This window comes from Rutilus rutilus (genome assembly GCF_951802725.1).
Source record: "Rutilus rutilus genome assembly, chromosome: 16".
NCBI classification, from domain to species: Eukaryota; Metazoa; Chordata; class Actinopteri; order Cypriniformes; family Leuciscidae; genus Rutilus; species Rutilus rutilus.
The window spans coordinates 30,453,356-30,470,208 of NC_140224.1; positions in this window are offsets into that span (position 1 = coordinate 30,453,356).

Sequence of the window (16,853 nt, forward strand, 5' to 3'; positions counted from 1 at the left end):
ATTATACTCAGGCCTGTTTAATATTCTTAAGTTGTAGATAAACACTTGGCATAAGGAAGCTTTTCACTTTGCTTGAGAAAGTAGCACCTAATTCCGAACAAACAGACAGACATGTGCTCCCAGGTTGTTCCAAATGCTGACCTCTGACCTCTCACTCTCTCTAACGCACAAGCTGACTGAGCCGTGTTGCCACACATGGGCTGTTCGACTCCTCTGAAAGGCTAGTTTTCTGAAAGCTTGTGTTTATTATAACAAGTGCTGGAATTCAGTCTAATGAAGGTTTTTATTATCTATAATAAGGTCAACTGGAGCCAAAGCGAAATGAGTGGAGCGTTTAAGAGAAGGGACAACCAGCAGAAGATTGACAAGAGGCGCCGGCACTTCTGACTGTTGTTCTAACGTCTCAAAGTGATGGTAAGATGACAGTGTTCTCTCACAGTTTACTTGTAGCTTATCATAGAGTGTGATTGTGAAGAGATTTTTGACAATTAACTTGATTCATCAACTGTTAGTCAAGTCAAGTCACCTTTATTTATATAGCACTTTTACAGTACAGATTGTTTCAAAGCTGCTTTACAGTGATAACAGGAAAATAATGCAACAAAGTTTGGAAATTAGTGTCATAGTCCAGCTTAAGTTAGTTCAGTAATGGTTCATTTTTGTTGTAAAAAAAAGTTATTAATTGAGCTCATTTATACTGTATATAGAGCAGCTCTGGAGAAAACAGGGATGTCATCATCCAGCTCAGTTCAGTTCTCATATAATGGTGTCAATGCAGGCAGATCAATAATATTGTAGAATATTAACTGTTAATGTTTGCATGACACATTGTTTGGAAGTTCATATGAACATGGACCACAAAACCAGTCATATGAGTCCATTTTTGTTAAAATTGAGATTTATACATCATCTGAAATCTGAATAAATAAGCTTTAAATAAAACATGATCCTAATGATTTTTGGCATAAAAGAAAAATCGATCATTTTGACCCATACAGTGTATTGATGGCTATTGCCACAAATATACCCGTGCGACATGACTGGTTTTGTGATGTACAGAGACATGTTTACAGTGTTCTTTTTTCTATAGAAAAGTCTGAAAATCTGGCTTTCGAAGTCTAAATCAAAAATAAACAGTTTTAGGATTTTGACAATTTTATAATAAAGGAAAGACAAAATCTATAAGAAATATTTGAAATTCTATGTACATATGTTCACATATATCCAGGGTATATAGTATTATTGTAAAGTATAGTTTTAGATTTTGTATATGCATAGTTAGATTAAGTATACATGTAGTTAGTATTTTTATATGTATAGTTAGATTATATATATGTATAGTTAGATTACTTCTTTCAGTAGGTTAGCTTTGTGTAGGTTTATATATGTTTACTATGTTTACACTTTTACTTTTTATGTTTCTATTTATTTTATATTTAAATATGTAGCACCGTTATCCTGCGAGGCACGACATTTCATTCCACTGTGTGTGTATATATATATTTATATAATTTTAAAATTGAAAATACATTGAATTTTTTTTTTTTTTTTACATCAGAGATGTTTAACTTTTCACTCAAATTAAGATTTTATTGAAATTTAATTGGAATGATAGTGAACATTTTGATGGAAGGAAACTGTTAAATTAGATTAAATTAATTGTTTTAGACAAAAAAAAAAAAAAAAAATGCACAGAAAATATAACAACACCTTTAACAATACCTTAGTAATTTAATGTGAATTTGATTGATTCACATAATTTCCTATGTGTGTTTTAAAGGTCTGTTTATTTAGTGATCCGAATCTCGAAACAACATGTCCACCTTGTCATGTAAACATATGGGCGACAGGCGTACATCACATTAGAGCTTATAATGGGTAGCTGTAGCCAAGAAGCATTGACTCGAGGGTCTATTCTAGATGGATGAAATCTGGCCCACAGCATTTTTCATTCTTCAAAGAGACTGCAGCAACACCAGCTTTAGTCCTGTAGCCATGATCATCGGGGAGATGCTGCCACACTGATATCCATTATAGTTAAGGAGAGAGACGGTTAGCACATGGGAGAAACGGAAAGAGAGAGTGAGAAAGCAACAGAGAGCCATAAAGTCTGATTTCAGCCACCTGTGCTCCTGTGCTCAGCTCATTCTTTGTGTGACACACTGTGCGCAGATAATTTCGTTTATGCAAATGTTTTTTTGTTGAAAGGAAATTATTGGGCATGCTTCAGAGAAATGAGCTGAAGAATAAAATGAAGGAATGTTTTAAATTAGAAAAAGTTGGATGAATTATGAAAGTCTTTTGCATATCCACCTTTTCCCCATTATGCCAAACCGGTGGCCTGGTAATTAAAGTCATGCACTGATGGGATTGGTGCGTTCTGTGCCACCGTGCTCCTTTATTGCACTCTGTCATTTTGGCACATTTGAGACAGGAAGGAGACTGAAAAAATGAGCATAGGTCTAACGAAATAGAGGGCAGTAAATAATGGAGACCACCAACGCTGGTGGGTTTCTTGATAAATGGGGATTGATCTACTCTTGGTTCAGGTTGAACCTTGGATCTTTGGAATATTTGGATATTATAGAGGAGTATTTGTTTTGTGGTTTCTTTTGTGTGTATTACACAGTGTTCGAACAAGGCCATACAAGATGAACCAATGAACGTTAAAATGTTTTCCATGTTTTTTTGTCCAAACTGGCCTCGACTGCAGTTAGTAGGCTGCTTGTTTTCTGTTTCTGCAGCGTTATTCTTGGCAGTTCCACCCCTACTGAAATTCCATTTGTCTAAAATCGCTCTCCATTTTACATAAAACATCAAATATGTTCTGATATGTGATTTTTTTGGCATCGTGCAGAGCTTTCGCTTTGTGTTAAAAGACAAGTAGCTTGAATTTTGTCACATCACGCCTGTTGACCTCCACGCCTGACACAACCCTATCCATAGTCCTAATAATAACCTATGCTTAAAATCAGAAAAAAACATATTATTTTAACACCTTCAATCCTAAAATAGGTTAGGTTGAACATGCACTGCATATTTAAATCATGTTATTTCAAGCTAGTGTCATTATAAAAGTTACAGTTAAACATGTAGGCCATAACAAGAGATGTTAGCTTGAAAGGTCTATTTAATATGCCTGCAAACTATCAGTGTAAGACACTACCTCTTTAATGTATCACAGCTGCTGGGAATCACTCCTCACACACGACAGACAGTGACCTTGGTGTCTCATTAGTACGTTCGTTCAGTGTTCTTGTTCAGTGTGTGTGATGATTAACAGTCCTGCTGGGGCCCTCCTGTCCATTGTGTCCAGCAGCAAAACTGCCTGAAGGATCTCAAAAACACCAGGGACAGTGATACTAACACACAGTCCATTTAATAGAATAATTTACACAAAAATAAAAATTCTGCCATTATTTGCTACTATTTGGACTATATAGAGCACAAGACCTTTGAACAACTTTTTATGGTGCTTTTTTTTGGAGCTTGACATCCTTAGTCCTTTTTCACTTTCATTATATTGAAAAGAGTGGCAAGGATATTTACACATCTCTCCTTTTGTGTTCCACAGAATAAATGTCATACAGGTTTGGAACGACATGAGGGTGAGTAAATGTTAACAGAATTTTCATTTTTGGTGAACTGTATCTTTAATTTAAGCAACTGTCATGCATGATTGGATCCTCAACACCCAAACCCGTGTCCACGGGGCAAAGTTGGCCTTTGAAGACCTTAGGCTACGTTCACACTGTGAGCCTTAGTGCTCATTTCCAATTTATTGCTCAGATTCTTTTTTTATTTATTTTATCACATTGTTGTTTTAAATGTGGCCAATATCAGATCATGGTCCTGAACTGACCCGCATGTGCAAAAGAACCATAAAAAGATGTCACGCAGCACGCTGTCATATGGAAGTAAACTCTGAGGACATTAAAGTAAGCGGTTACACATTGTTTTATAGTGTGATCTGTTGTTGAAGCCAGCAAATTTATGCGTAGGCAATATAAAAAAACAAAACAAAGACGAGGATGCGAAAAAAGTTTTTAAACATTTATGATACTAGCCCTCGTTTTTTGCTTGTATGTGCTGTCACTGTAATACTTATGAGCTCTAAGCACATCACTGTCCTTCTCTGACTACCTTGATAACTTTGGATAAGTAAAATCTTTGAAGTGACTCCCATGAGCGCAGAATTGTGACGAATGTTGCTATGCGTTCCGATACGACTGTTCAGACTCATTCGCATTGCGAACCATCTGACCTGGATCGGATTTAGGACCACATATGGAAGTGGCCCAAATCAGAAATGAAAAGATCTGAATCTAGGAATAGGAAATTTGTCTTTGTATTTTAACACTTCTTTTTTATGTTTGCAATGAAACATAGAGATTATGAGTTCATTTGTTTTAGAAAAAAAATACTTTTAATAAAGTTGGATAAAGTAGAATGCATAATTTTACTTTTTGGCCCACAGGTCTCAATAAAGTGTGATTTTTGGCCCTTAGTAAAACATTTGGGCACCTCTGCTCTATAGCATTGGTGGGATGTTTTCTTTTTTCTTTTCTTTTTTTTTGGAAAGACGATATTATTTACCACATGACTTGTGCTGTTTTTAATCTGGCACACAGACTTGAAACATCTGCTTGTTTTTTTGATATTGAAATTCTTAAGCAAAAAAAAAGGCTGCACAACGTCTACACAATCGAGTTGAGTTTCAAATCCCAAATCAATGCCTGACCATGGAATATATACAGTTACGGAGATGAAAACAGATGTCGCCGTCAGCCAGAGTATGATAAGAATTTGTTTCTTGTCTGTTTTTATTGATAGGAAATTTGAAAATTGCCTTACATTTTTAAAACAGCAATAAATGTCAGAGAGGTTTGGAGTTGTGTTTGATTGGTTTTCAATGTGCTTTCATGACTAGCAGCATACTTTTTTCTGTCTATATATATGTATTGTATTTTTTTCTGTTTTCATTCACTTACTACTATGTCTTTCGTTCTGTGCGTGTGTCCTAGCCTCAACAACAGGTCATTTCCCAGGACGAGGCACAGGAGGAAGCCACTTTGCTATAACATAAACAGGATTATTTTAAATCAAATTTCACAGCATTCTGTAGCAGCGCTGCAAGAAAGCGTGCTCAGTGCTTTGAAAGGCAGAGGGAGGGAGAGCGAGAGAGATATTGAAAGAGTAAGAGGGAGAAATGTACTTTTATCTCTGCACAGGAATATAGATGCGGTCCACTTTGCAAATTGACTTCGAAGGCCACAGTTCTGCAGTATTTCTGTACCCCTCACTTTGAGGAATATACAGCTGAAGTCTGATTCTGCAAGGATGCTTCATGATTTACGACGTGGAGGGATGTGTTCCCATCTGGGACTCCAGCCACTGCCGGACAGGAGATTTACGGGTGCAATGACACCACTGATTACTTTCGGACGCTGAGGAGAAATGGACACAGTTTGTTTTTCACCCCTTTCCATCTTTAAGACCTAGGCTGAGCTGAGCATGGTTGAGTCCCTGGGCCTATAGATTTGGGTCTTTGTCCCGTAGCAGAGGCACCAGGGTTCGCTTATGGACACACACAGGCTAACTTGGACGAGCTCAAGTCGATAAATAACATACGCAGACTGATGGGAAACCCATACTGTATCTCCGTCGACGAGAAATGCAGAGACATTGTCATGACCCCAGAAACCACACTTGCGCTAGGAGCCGCTTGACTCCATCCCTTTCGTTTTGACAAATTTGTGAGTCTTCCTGTGCGTTCCGAGTAGGCCAAACCATGGACATCCAAAGTTCAGCCAAACCCAATACAGTCTGAAAGCAATTGCTAGGGTTCAACTGACCTCACACTGGACTAAATGGCTTGATAGCTTTGTATTATATGACTTCTGACAAATAAAATGCCTTCTTTTTCATTTACCAACAACAAGAACCTCAAATCCATTAAGCAAAAAAAAAAAAAAAGGCAAAATGAAAGACAACACTGCCTAACACTCTAACTCAGTCAATAAATCAGACAGAAACAATAAGCGGAAACCATAAACGCAGACTGGATTGAAGTCATTTTTCTTCACATGGAAATTCTCAAGACATTTTCAATTTCATGCACAGCACAGAAACCATACTAAAGACATTTGTGTAATATAAGCAGGGAAAAACTCTTTTGATGATCGCGACAGGTCTGCGTTCAACCCAGCTTTACGCAAACAATGTGCCTGCCTGTCTGTCTGCCTGCCGTGCATCCTCAAAGGGACAAGAAGTGTCTCATATACGTTTGACACAAAGAACGGGTTATGTGACATAAACCAGATGGACTCTTCAGTAGGACCCAACATTGTGGTTTCTCAGAGACCACAGGCTTGCTTGATCGCTCCACCCTGGGCCTGCTCACTGGCAACTGGGAGGCGACTCACTTTCATTCGTCTTCTCACAACTTGGGGTGAAAAGCTTTTGGGAAGCTTTGGAAGATTGATGATCCATGGCCAATTACTGCCTTAGTCCCTCAGTCTCACAAAGAAAGCTTGAGCTCGGACGTAAACACATAGGACAAAGACGCAGTGGCTGGGAATACCTGTGTCTCGACAATATGTAAGTGTTCTTACTAAAAAAAAATCTGTCTGGACTGGAGCATCATCACTCTCACATTAAATCTAAACATTCTTCAACACACACGTACAAGGCTACTTCATATATGGTGACAGAAACCTGTTTGTGATGTCATATTTGAAGTATCCTGTGCATATATGAATCAGTATTTTGATTTGATTTGAGAGTGAATAAGGTCTTAAATTTATGTCTTTACCAGTCAAGTCATATGGATTAATTTCACGCAACCTTTACAGTGCTTTTCAAACGTTTGGGGTCAAAAAGAAATTATTTATTTTTTCAAGAAATTAATAGTTAGATGCATTTAATTGAGCAATAGTGACAGTAAAGCCATTTATAATGTTATAAAAGATTTTGACTTAGTATTCATCAAAGAATCTTGAAATATTTTTATCATGGTTTCCACAAAAAATATTAAGCAGCACAACTTTTGAACTGTTTAATGATTTCTGAAAGATCATGTGACACTGAATACTGGAGTACTGGCTGCTGACAATTCCTCTTTATCATCACAGGAACATTAAATATATTAAAATAGAAAACATTTATTTTAAATTGTAAAATCATTTCACAATATTACAGTTTTGTATTTTAACAAATGCAGCCTCGATGAGCAGACTTCTTTCAAAAACATAAAAACAATTTTGCCAACCCCAAACTTTTTGGATCTTAAAAGCTTTGGGCGTAATTTTTGGGTGAACTATCCCTTTAACACTCCTTTGTTTTATCTATAGATGAGACTTCAAGAGTATCTCTTAAAATAATCTCATTCCACAGCCTGATCCAGGTATTTCTGGATGGTGCCATCCCGAGTGAAGAAAGGAGGGGCCCGGTGCATCTGACGCCCCGTGGTTGACGAGCACCAGGGCGCCAGGCAAAAGCTTGTTAGACAAACTCTGACAACAAGACGCTGCCCTTGAAAATCAATTATAAACACAGGAGCTTCCCTGCATCTGTTTCTGCTCGCAGTTTTGTGGGGCTGTCTGTCTTGGATTTCGGTTTTATCCTCCCTCTCTTTGGGCAGCTTCCACTGTGGTTCAAACGGCCATCCCTGAAGGATTACTGCGAGTTTTTAAACCCACAGGGACAGAGGGTGTAAATCATGAACGGGTGAGCTAGCGTGATGACAGGTCATGGCATCCACTGCTTATTGGGATGAGCAGTTTATGGGAGCAGTTGGGGTGTTTTTCATTGCATCTGCTTTGCCTGGCCTCCTGTTCCCAACAAGTAAACAATCATAAAAAATGACTTTGACTGGTTAAAAAGGGGTGCAGACAAGTTTGCGCAGAGGTCTTATGGGTTCCCACTCTTTAAGGTCCTCTAATAGCCCTTTAGGGCTCGGCTTACACAACCTGGGGCCCGTGGTTACTCTCAATTGTTTCAGCATGTCACCGTTCCATTGCACCAACAAATATCAAGTCCTGTGCTGATATTAACAAAAAAGAGTAACATTTTGAAATTTTAATCCTGCATCAGTCTACCTACTTTATTTCTGCAGTAATTGTTCACAAATTGATTAAAAATGGATCTACCATCTGTCTTCCAAACCCATATGACTATTTTTAGGAACAAAAGGAATAATGTAAGTTGTGTTCATTCAGATATGGTGCTGTAAGGTGCATCACAGCAAATCTGAAGTCAGTGACATCAAATGTTTTCTTGTGCCCTTGTCATGGAGGTCAAACCTGGTGCGACCAATCTTGACGTGCTATATTTGTGTCTATATGTGATAACTTTTTGTATGTTGTATTGTCTATTTTATGATGGCTTTTATGCAGGATTGTTATTGTTAACTAAATCTTAAACTTATTAAAAAAGTTTTTGTTAATTGAAATAAAGCTAAAATAAAATAAAGATATTAAATAAATAAAAATTAAACTTAGAAAACTTAACTGAAAAGTAAAGTGAAAAAAAATACTAATAGATATATTTTTAAAAAAAGATAAAATTACAAAAGCACATAACAAAATTACTAAAATTTACAGTAAACATTTAATAAAAACCAAAACCATAATAATAAAGGTTAATTCAAAATATAAACTTCAAATGAAAAATAAAAATATAAAATACAAGTTAATTCAAAATATTAATAAGAATATGACTATAATAGTAAATACTGTAATAACACTGGTATTATGATGCATTTTATGTCCACATTTATTTGAATTGTATGGAAAGAACGCCATGATTTTTTCATGAGTCTCATTTTGTCAAGTGTTGAGTTTGAAACAAAATAATTAAAATAGTTTATTTGTACAGGGACAATACAACAATTTTGTCTACAAAAGATATGTATCACAGGTTCCTATAAAGGTTGTTTTTTTTTTGGTTTTTTTTTTGTTTCCAAGTCATGCTGTAAAATTGCAAATAGTAGTAGGCATATTCATTAGTTCCAACATGGACACAAGTCATTTTTTAGCAGTGTTTTACATCATATTGTGCATCTATTCCATCAATGCATGAACCCGCAGAAACCTGTCAATATATTTCAGTCACAGTCCCTTTGTTCATCTCATCTAATCTGTCTTCTTTTCTATCTCCTTGCCTTGAAAGAAAACAGTCTACCTCAAGATGCTACATTCTGCCATGATAAAAGACCACCACAGTGGATGAGACCTCTGTTTGTGTGTCCTGAAAAGCGCCGTGTGTTGAGCAGATCCATCCAATCAGGCTGCATTGTTCTGAAGCCCTTCAGGCCATCTGCTCTCAGGTTGGTCAATGCTGAAAACCTTGTGGTGAGCAGGATGTGCAGGCATGTCTAGCTTTATGACCTCTCATATCTTTAGTCTTTACCCCGTGGAGCATCTAATCTAATCATCACACACCTCTATACGACAATAGTCATTGTAGGTGTCTATTCTGAAGGCTGGGGGCAGCACTCAGAAGAAGTCTAAAAGAACAAAGGGTGCAAGCATACTTGATTAGCATCCTTGGTTACAAATGGCACTTGAGGACACAGTGAGAATCATTACCACATGTTTACCATACTTGTGCTGTGTCCTTGTGAAGGCAATTCACAGTCAGCTCTGGTTTAACACATAAGCGAATAACACATTTGACATAAATTCTAGTCTCTTTTTATAAATGATGAATATTTCTTGCTCATAATATGCAAGTCTACAATCAGATTTGTCACTATGGACATCTATTATAATAAACAAACAATTTCCTGATCTTATTTTCTCATCCTCGTTTTTCCATTCAATGCATTGTCAACAAGCACACAAATTATGTTATTCTTGGGGAATCAGATTACATGAATTGCTGCAAATCGTGGAGCAAAATAATAATGAACACTGCTGAATGACTTTTTTTTTTGTATTATATATATATATATATGAAGAGTTCAGATGCAAAAGCCTCTAAGTGCCATCTGAAATTTTCTTCTAGAATGATCATTTTTATCAAGCTCGTATATTTAAGTTAAATAATTTCACTTAAATGTCAATGCAAACTACCTATTAATTATCATTTAAGTGAAATAACTTAACTTAAATATACAAGCTTTATAAAAATGATCATTCTAGAAGAAAATTTCAGATGGCACTTAGAGGCTTTTGCATCTGAACTCTTCATATACATATAGGCCTATATAACTTTACATTAAAAAAAGAAAAATCCAGTTGATAACTATTAATTATTATAAAATATAAAAGTTCTCCTGATTGGCTGTGAAACTTTTTTTCATGACACTGGTTTGAATATTAGTTCAAGATATGCATGTACACACATGTACAAGATCTAAATCACATATGAAATAGATTGTACTATTGAAAAATGCTCCAGGCTTTTACAGTCTATTCATATACACAAAACCTACCAACACAAAGCATGCATCTCAAATCAACCCAGTCTCAAAAAGTGCACAGGGTCAAAGCTGCAATCCCGTCTTGTTGCACAACTCCTGTCTGTGGGAGCTGAATAGAGCTCATGATCTGTGGCTGCTAGAACATACCGCTAGCTTTGCTGACATTCATCAGAGCTGCATCTGGATAGGGGGTGAGATTAGATCATGTACAGTAATCTAGGAGAGGATGGGAGGGCTGGCCAGGAAGCGGCCATAATGAATGAGATGAATCAAGGAAATGGGTTTGGATGCAGTGTTTCAACCATCAGGCCTTTAATACTGGAGGAAGATATCCAAGATAATCAAGGAACGTCTGAGTGTATTTACTGATAAAATGGAAATTGGTCTTCTTAGTCGATCTTTAATACATTATGAACAGTGCTTTACGACATTATGAACAGTATATCTGTTGCTTCTACAAAGGGCGCTGAAGCAAGTCAGATATTGCAAACTACTGTATTGGTATTGGGAAATTATGAATCACGCATGAGACGTGTAATAGAAGCCCATTGCGGTTCTGGCACGAGTGTAATCACAAACATAAATAATCGAGCAGACGGAGAGGCTGTACGAATGACAGGGAAGGGAAGAGAGGCACAGACCCGGAATGGACCATTTAGAGTTAAACAAATCCCATTTGTGTCACAGATTTAATGATGAATTTAATTTGCATTTTTTATTTAATATCAGGTGGCAGAGATTTTATAGAGAGAGAGAGAGAGAGAGAGAGAGGCGCGTTTCAGATAGCGCTGAACACTGAATTGATTTCTCTTTTGCATTTACTTGCCCTTGAATGGACACATGCACACAAAATAATGCTAAAGAACTCGGCTAAATACCCGTCTCGGCCCAAGTATTCTATGGTATGGGCGTTTCTTCAACTAGGGGCACTTCTAGCCTTGTGAAGTTGAATAAAAATAAAACTTCATGTAACACAGTCTCATAAGTTTAAATAATTTGTCCAGTTTTAAGGTCTGTAAGAGGACAAACTTAGATTACAAGAGAAATTGTTAATATTTTTTTTTTTTAATTCCGACCTGCAATGAACAAATGTCATTTCCACCACATCTCAATATACAGCTGTTGTTTAAAAATAGAATAACTTGCACTCAAGAATTGTCTAAGATCATTTTTAACTAGTTTTACCAGTTTTTCCACAATGTACAATAATTATACATTTGTCAATGAGATAAATTAACTGCCCTAAGGACCAATGGTGAACTGTACACCTGTCACACTCTGAAATTTAATATTGGTTTGGGTAAGAGCTTATTAGAAAATAAATAACTTGAATTTTGATATTAAGTAGAGCATGATCTCATAAATTGTGGATACATTTTTAATGTGTGATGAGAACTTTTAAAATATATATTTTTTTAAATGTCTGTGGTGGTGGAAATGACAGGGGGTTGTGGAAATGACAATATATATATATATATATATATATATATATATATATATATATATATATATATATATATATATATATATATATATATATATATATATATATATATATATTTAAATTTTTTTTTTTTTTTTTTGCTGATCCGAAAAAGGATCTGATCCGTGGCTTAAAAACTGTAATTGATCCAAACCGTGCATTTTGTGATCCTTTGCACCACTAGCTACTATTATTAGGATAGCACCACACGCAGTAATGTTAGCAGTAATAATAATAATATGTTGATCTGGTTGTATGAACATAGCCCCTCTCTATGAATAAAAACTTTATAACTAATCCGCCTTCTATAGACATTGTATCATAATGATGCTCATAAGTTTCTTCATATTGCGTTAGTAGCCTAGCTGATAACACCAAATCAGTAAAAAAATAAAAATTGCACTACGAAAGATCTCCATGATTAGCCTGTTTTTCCACTTCCTGCTTTTCCCTGCTTGAGAATTTCTGTGCAATGAATGGATGACGATGACCTTAAGCACACCTGTGGTTTTGTTTACAAATTTTGGTTCACTTACCCTACTAAAAAGGCAGTGAAAGCAAACTACACCAGAAAAGAAAGACAAAAATCAACACTGTATTTGGTCCGGACCAAAGCAAGTGAACTAGTGGACTTTCCTGGTGTGATACACTAGGATCGGATAGTCAAAAACCTGGGGCCGGTTTCACAAAGATAGACTTTGACTATGGCTTAGATATAGGAGATAGTCAGACTTCAGATAGACATCTAAATCAGACCGTTGCACAAAGCACTTAAGACTGACTATCTTAAGTAGGACTACACTGCAATGCATTCTGGGTAAAATAAGACACTTTTCAAAACAAAAAACTTGGCGGATTGAGTAAGCGCATTCAACCGCTCAGTGCAGTGTACCCCAGCGGAAAATATGTGTTTGTTGGAGGAGTATAACAGTTACAAGGACATTTTACTTAGGAAGGAAATTTAGCGGAGAATGTAGTAACAAGGAGAAATGTTTAAATTATGAGCCATTTTCCCTTTTCTTTTGGCTGTTTGTAATGTAACTGATTGTTACTGCTGGTTGCCAAGGTAACATAGAGTCTTAGACCTAAGTTAGCCTGGGGGTAAGGTGTCTAATTTTTTGGTCTAAATTAAGTCCGTCTTTATTTTTATGAAACAGTCTAACTTGCATTAGTACGGTGACGCATTGCTGCCACATACATATTATTTTTTCCACTCAATTATGTCGTAATAACGAGATCTTAAGTCGTTAAAACGACATATTTTCTCGTAATAACGAGATCTTATGTCGTAATAACGAGATGTTATGTCGTTAAAACTGCATTTTTTTCTCGTAATAACGAGATCTTATGTCGTTAAAACGACATCTTTTTCTTGTAATAACCATAGACTGTAAAAAATATGGACAAAGTGTCTGTGACGTCACCCATAGACTTTCTGAAGAACGGTTTTGAAGCCGTTTATGGGGGGTATGGGCGGCGCCATCTTGGAAAATCTTGGGAAATCCTAACCCCGCCCACCTTCTGGCCAATCCATATATGGGTAAAGGACGCAGCACGCGTCACTCAGCTCGCTCTGCTACTCCAGTTATCTCTGTATATTTTAGGCAACGAAATATGTTATAAAACACCATACTAACTCTTTTCGTTTTCATTTAAAGAAATCTTAAACATTATAGCCACACAAATGTGGTTCAGGCAACGCGTATTGATTATATTCACTGCATATTTGCCTATTTATAACAAAACGAAATATAAAACACAAACCTGCCTCTTTTCGTTTTAAATATAATATAAAAATATTAAACATTTTAATATGGTCCAGGCAATATGTGCATTTGTACTAAACAACAGTAAACAACAGTTGCAGTAAACAATATTACAGATCATCTTCGTTGTATTAAAATTTAAAATGACAAAACTCAACCCAGTATCTTTTTGTTAAACTTCAGTTTTATCAATATTAGCTATTATAAAAGTATAAGTAAAAGGTACAAGAAGCTATACAAATAAAGCAAACAATTCAGTCAAACATACAAAGTCAGCGCTCTAGTCTAACCATACAACGGTAAAGTTATATAGCTTATAAAGTTATGAAACTTCCCCTCAGCCAAAACGATTGGCCAGGGAACAAATTATAGATTCACGAGACCAAAAATCGCCCGTTAGATATACACAAGACGAATTATATCTCATGTTTAACCACTACAGAGACGCCAGAGTCAGCGGCAAATGTCAGAACGACCAGCCGAGGAAAGGCTGTTCCAAGCGGGGTACATTAGCGCCGAGCGCCCGATCATCGCTGGATCTCACAACCTGGATAAAATTTTCATAAATCTTTATAAATAAACCACAGATTTGAGCTTTAAACAACTACATTCTCGCCTGAAAAACTCTTAAAACTACATTTCATGATTCAATAACAGCAGTATTACATTGCAACTGTGTTCAAAAATGGCGCTTCTTATGTTGTCATTCTCCTTGGAGCAGCCTATGCTCGTTATCAGCTGTCAATCAAGCTGTCAATCAAAGTTAACAACGCCCTTATTTGTCATACAATTATATCTAAATACGATCTAAACTAACGAGTTAGAAAAAAATTCACCCCCCTCACAGTTGTCAGGCACTCGGAACCTATCGAAAAATACAATAAAAGTCCATGGGACCAACCTGTAAAAACATGAATTTATGCTGTGAAAACGGACATTTTAACATGGTGGTCTATGGACATTTGCTCCCTTTTGGGACCTCCCTCTAGCGGATTTTCGATGTATTGCAGTTTTTCGCACTTCCGGGTAGGCTTCATTTTTCAGATTAGAATGTTGCCGCTTGGTAATAACGAGATGCTATGTTGTTACAACGACATATTTTCTTGGCTTTATAAGGACATGTGTAGTCCAAAATATGCCTTTATCCACATAAAATTGATAGCCAATCATGTCTTTATCATACATCTACGTTCAAAAAGCTGAAGAAATAGCAGCCCCCAATGGATATTCATGTTAAAAGATCAAATTCTGTACACACCTTATTAATAGCAGATGAGCCCAGAATACGAACATTGCGTTTAATTGCACATTAGGCTAAGCGTTTTCCTCCCATAGAAAACCCTTATAATAAAGAAAAAGCTTAATGTGGCTTAATAGGCTACTTCAGTGATAAAGATCAAATGCTGTACACACCTTATTAATAAACCATACTATCCTACAGAAAAGCAGATGAGCCCAGAACATGAACACAATGCATTTAATTACACGTTAAGCGATTTCCTCACATAGAAACCCTTTATTATAAAGAAAATAAAGGTGGCTCTTAACATGTCTTTCTATGGGAGGATGGCATTTTATTTGTGTAAACTCACAACAACAAGAAAACGTTGTGCTTTTGTAAAATAAAATAAAACGAACAGGGCGCGCTTTCATGATCTCTGTGAATTGGAGCGCGTCTCAAAAATGAACTGAAAAACAGTGTATAGACAAGCCTCACAGACATGAGAAATATAGCTATATATATAGAGCTTATAAAAAAATGTCCACCAACGAAAAAAATCCAATCGAAAGCAAATACGTATACGGTACCATCTGATTATGTAATCCTGTCCGTATGAAAGGCGCATCTAGGCTAAATTACATCGGAGATGTATGGAGATATGTTTGCAGGCAGCCTACACTGATTTAGAAAAGACTAGTTCATTAATAAACAATTAAAATGCTTCATTATTTTTTTTCAGACACATTTATTATCATTAGCCTACTTTTACCGGTGCTTTGTGGCAAGTTTTATGCATGCGCTTGAGCGCGGAATACAGGCTATAGCCTATTTTGGGTTTAGTAATTAGCTGCAATGTGATAAATCTTAGAATCTCATTGTGTAAGAAACATAGGGGGAACAGAATCCAACGGCAAATAGTTCAGCTGTCGAAATCCGTTCCCCCACCCCAATGATGAGAGATGTTGATGTATCTGCTTAAAATGTGCTTATTCTAATATGTGTGTGGATGGAGCTTAACTTGCATCAGTTTAAAGATTTTTTTTTTTGTCTTTTATTATGATAGGACAGTATAGTATCAAGAAATTTTGACAAACCGGGACTTGAACTTGGGTCGCAATAAGCTGAAAAACAATGAATGCCAGTGCAGAGTGTACTGACCACTAGGCCATTGAGGCTTGTAATTTGATGCAAATGTAATAAATATTAGAACCTCATTGTGTAAGAAACATAGGGGGAACAGAATCCGACGGCAAATAGTTCAGCTGTCTAAATCAGTTCCCCCACCCCAATGATGAGAGATGTTGATGTATCGGCTTAAAATATGCTTATTCTATTCTGTGTGTGGATGGAGCTTAAACAGCATCAATTTGATAAATATTAGAAGCTCAGTGTGTCAGAAATATGGGGGGAACAGAATCCGACGGCAAAAAAAAACAGCTGTCGGAATCCGTTCCCCCACTCCCATTATGAGAGGTGTTGATGTAATGGCTTAAAAAATGCTGCTTTTATTTTTGTGTGAGGATGGAGCTTAACTTGCATCAGTTTAGAGAATATATTTTTTTGCCTTTTATTATGATAGGACAGTATAGTATCAAGAAATTTTGACGAACCGGGACTTGAACTCAGGTTGCCCAAAGCTAGAAAAACAATATCGTCAGGGCACTGACCACTAGACTATTGAGGCTAGTAATTTATTGCAATTTGATAAATATTAGAACCTTATTGTGTAAGAAACATAGGGGGAACAGAATCCAACGGCAAATAGTTCAGCTGTCGAAATCCGTTCCCCCACCCCAATGATGAGAGATGTTGATGTATCGGCTTAAAATATGCTTATTCTATGCTGTGTGTGGATGGAGCTTAAACAGCATCAATTTGATAAATATTAGAAGCTCAGTGTGTCAGAAATATGGGGGGAACAGAATCCGACGGCAAAAAAAACAGCTGTCGGAATCC